Raw genomic sequence first — 4,279 nt, forward strand, 5'->3', positions numbered from 1 at the left:
GGCCCTGTGTTCCCGCCAAACCACTCCCCCGCTGCCGTACAGTCCTGTGAGGCCGGGCTCGTGCGGCTCCCAGCCCTCGCACAACTGCGTTCCGCCGGTTTCCCGGGTCGCAGGTCAGGAAGCCGGCTGGCCTAGGAGCGCTTTTCTCCCCAAAGGGGCTCGCGGGTGCGCCGAGTCACGCAGAATCTTTTACCATTCCTCTTTTGGCTCCTTTTCTCCTCTGGCTAGCGTTCAAGACGTCTAGGAGACTTAGCTAATACATATGGTGCAGCTAGCTAGCCACGTGGAAAAGGTTGAATCTGTCCTCCTACCACCTTTCAGGGGGGCGTGGACACGCATTCACATTCACCAGTTTGATAAAAGATTTAAAAGAATTTTAAAATGCTCCTCCCAGGTGAAAATACGGGAGAATTTTAAAGATTCTTGAAGAAGGCCTTTCTAAATGTTTGAAACACGTAGAAGCCACATGGGAAAAGATTAATAAATCTGACTAGGTAAAAAACTAAACACTTCTGTGTGGCTCAAAGTCAAAACACAAATGACCAACTAGGAAAAATATTTGCAACATATATAATAGATGAATGGCTGTCGTTCGTCAGGAAAAAAAAAAAAGACAGTAGGCAGTTCACAGAGGAAATAAAAATGAAAAATAAGTAAATAAACTGTTCAATTTCAAATGAAATTGATGGTATATTGTACAAGTTTTCACCTGACAGGTTAGCAGAGATTTGAAAGTTTGATGGTACCTTGTGTTGAGGTATGTGAAGAAGCAGTCAGTCTCATAAACAGTTGATAGGAATAAAATTACTACACGCGGTTAATTTTAATTTTTTAGGATTTTTTAATTAAAAAAAAACCTCTTTTTAAGTCTATTTATTTTTGAGAGAGACAGAGACAGCGTGAGCAGGGGAGAGGCAGAGAGAGAGACAGGTAGAGAGATAAGAGAATCCCAAGCCAACTCCACACTGTCAGCACAGAGCTGGACACAGGGCTCGAACCTACGAAACCATGAGGTCATGACCTGAGCCGAAACTCCGAGAGTCCCAGGCTTAACCGACTGAGCCACCCAGGTGCCTCAATATTTTATTAAGTAATCTCTACACCCAATGTGGGGCTTGAACTCACACCCCTGAGATGAAGAGTTGCATGCCCTGCCAAATGAGCCAGCTGGGCACCCCAGTGCATATGGTTTAGAAAGGAATTTGAAAATACTTGTCAATATTTTAAATGCACATACCCTTTGACTATCAGTGCAACACCAGGACATCATCAAATGGATACATGCATATAAGTGTGAAAATACATGAGTCCAAAAATATTCCTTGCAGCCTGGTTTGTAATGATGAAAAACTAGACACAATCTGAATGCTGGTCAATAGAAGACTGATTATGTAAGTTTCGGTGCATGCAGTGGTAGGCAGAATACCCACCCCCCAAGATGTCCATGTCCTAATCTCTGGCAACTGAAAATATGTTACCTCACACAGCAAAAGGGACTCTGCTGGTGTGATTAAATTAAAGAACTTGAACTCATGGTTCATGAGTTCAAGCCCCACTTCAGGGTCTGTGCTGACAAAGCAGAGCCTACTTGGGATTCTCTCTCTCCTTCCCTCTCTGCCACTCATGCTCTCTCTCTCTCTCTCTCTCTCTTTAAAATGAATAAATAAACTTTAAAAAATATTAAGGAACTTGAGGGGCACCTGGGTGGCTCAGTCGGTTGAGTGTCCAACTTCAACTCAGGTCATGATCTCAAGGTCCATGAATTCAAGCCCTGTGTTGGGCTCTGTGCTGACAGTTGGGAGCCTGGAGTCTGCTTCAGATTATGTCTCACTCTCTCTGCCTCTCCCCTGCTTGCACTGTCTCTCTCTCTCAAAATTAAATAAACATTTTTTAAAAATATTAAGGAACTTGAAATGGGAAGACTTTCTTGGATTATCCAAGTGGGCCCAGTGTAACCCACAAGTCTCTCTAAGACGGAGGCAGGAAATCAGAGAGGAGAAGGCAATTGTGACATATAATGCAGAGACTGAAGTGATTTGGTAACCAAGGAATTTGGGCATCTACGAGAAGCTAGAAAAGGCAATAAATGATTCTCCCCTAAAGCTTTCAGAAAGAATACAGGCCTGCCAATTCATTTCAGAATTGAAATGGATTTTCAACTTTTTTTTCATGTTTATTTATTTTTGTGAGAGAGAGAGAGAGCACAAGTGGGGAATCGGCAAAGAAAGGGAGAAAGAGAGAATCCTAAGCAGGCTCTGCACCGCTGGTACAGAGCCAGTTGCAGGGCTCAAGTCCACAAACTGTGAGATCATGACCTGAGTCGAAGTCGGATGCTTAATCCACTGAGCCACCCAGGCACCCCTCCATTTCAAACTTCTACCTCCAGAACTGCAATATAATAAATCTGTATTGTCACTAAATTTGTGGTGAATTTGTTATAGCAGCAGGAAGAAATACATGTGTACTAGAAGACTATGCAACTATCAAAAAGAATGAATTAGAATATGTGCACATATAGAAAGACAATCCAGTATTTAAGTTGTTGTCCTGGCACACACAACTGAAGGAGAAAAGGCATGCACACTGGGAGGGGCAGAATGTGACTACTGCCAAGAAAGTAATGCAGACAGGGTGATCTTACGGAATCTCATCGCTGGCTTCTTGACCATCTACGAACACAATCTGAGGACGTTAGTCTTTGCGAGTTGGTCTGTCAAGTGTCAATAATAATGTGACAATAATCATATGAATACAGCATTTATACTTTAATAGTTGTCATTTAGTTAGCAGTAACCATGGGCCAGGTTATTTATGTTTTATTTCATTTATCCTTGACCGACTCTGTAACAGAGGGGTTTATCCTCACTTTATAGATGAGAAGAAAACTGAGGCTCAGTCAATATAAGTGATCAATCTATAATCTTAACTGCTATTTTGTATTGTATTCTCCTGCTCGGGTCTTAGAAACAACCCTACTAAAAGGGCTCTTATTATGTGATGCACGGAGGCCTTCATAATTTAGCCTTAATTCCCCCTCTGTCTTCATTTCCCATCACCCTCTCCTTGCTCACTCTGTCCTGGTCACATTTCCTGTGTTTCTCAAATATTTCAACCCCCCCCCCCCCCAGTGTAACAGTTTTTTAATTTGCTCTTCTCTCCGTCTGGAATGCCCCCGGATATTTGCATGTTTTTTTTTTCTTCTCCCTCGTTATTATTCGGTTTTCTGCACAAATGCAGCCTCCTGAGAGAGACAGAAAATGCCCTGTACAAAAAAACATCCCACACAAATCTCTGCTGTCAAACCATCAGTCTCTACCGTGCCCCCTCATATTGTTTAGTTCTACTTCAGTGCAGTTATCACTCCCGACATGACGTACTTAGTGTTTCCTCTACTAGAGTGGCAGCTTGCTCACCGCTAAAAGCCACATTCTGAGGCACTGGGGGTTAGGGCTTACTAATTTTTCTTTGTGAGTGAAGTTCAGCCCGTAACAAAATCATGCGATCTGCGAATACGGTTTTACTTCTCCCTTTCCAGTCTGGATTCCCTTTTTTCTCCCTAGGATAGTCTCTTGCCACCAGCCCTACTGCTATGAGTTCCGGTCCGAAAACCCCTGGTGTGTTTCAGGCGCTAAGTCTCAAAGACTTGCACGTTTTCCTCCTTCAATGAGATCCTCTCTCCTCCACCTCCCTTGCTCCCATTAACTTTTCAGTTCAGAAAACCTTTCTTGACTCCCCCGTGGCCTCCAAGGCCCTTTTCGTGTGTTCCTCTTCTGTCCGCAGCCCCTTGTATTTCCCCCATCACAGCGCTGACCACACTGCCTCGTTTACTCATCTGTCACCAACCTGCAAGTCACCAGGCAGAGACTGCGACTTCTTTGACTTAGCAGGCAAATGCCCAACCCTTAGTACAGCAAGGATTAATCCGGGCAATGAAACAAAATTAAAAATTGAGCGTTCTCTCATTATTCTTTATTTGTAGTCTGCCCTTAATTACGCTGGCAATCTTCCCAGGTTTTTTTGTTTGTTTGTTTTTTTCCTTCAATTCGCCAGTGTATCGGTGCACCTCGGCCGCCAGCTCCCTCACAAAGGAAACCGGAGGAATCAGCCAGCGCAAGCAAACAGGGCCGGGACACCTTAAACGGACAAGATGGCGGCCGCCCGTCAGCCGCCACGAGTCTCCACCCACTCAGGGAGGAGGTCTGCGTCATGTGACCCTTCCCTGCCTGGCTCCGCCTCCGGCCGCAGTGCCTGACGGGAGCAGAGCGGCGAACGAGGGCGT

Source organism: Lynx rufus, unplaced genomic scaffold, assembly GCF_022079265.1.
Source record: "Lynx rufus isolate CCGP_SWC_20201006 ecotype Redwood Valley unplaced genomic scaffold, mLynRuf1.p SCAF_18, whole genome shotgun sequence".
In the NCBI taxonomy this organism is placed as follows: domain Eukaryota; kingdom Metazoa; phylum Chordata; class Mammalia; order Carnivora; family Felidae; genus Lynx; species Lynx rufus.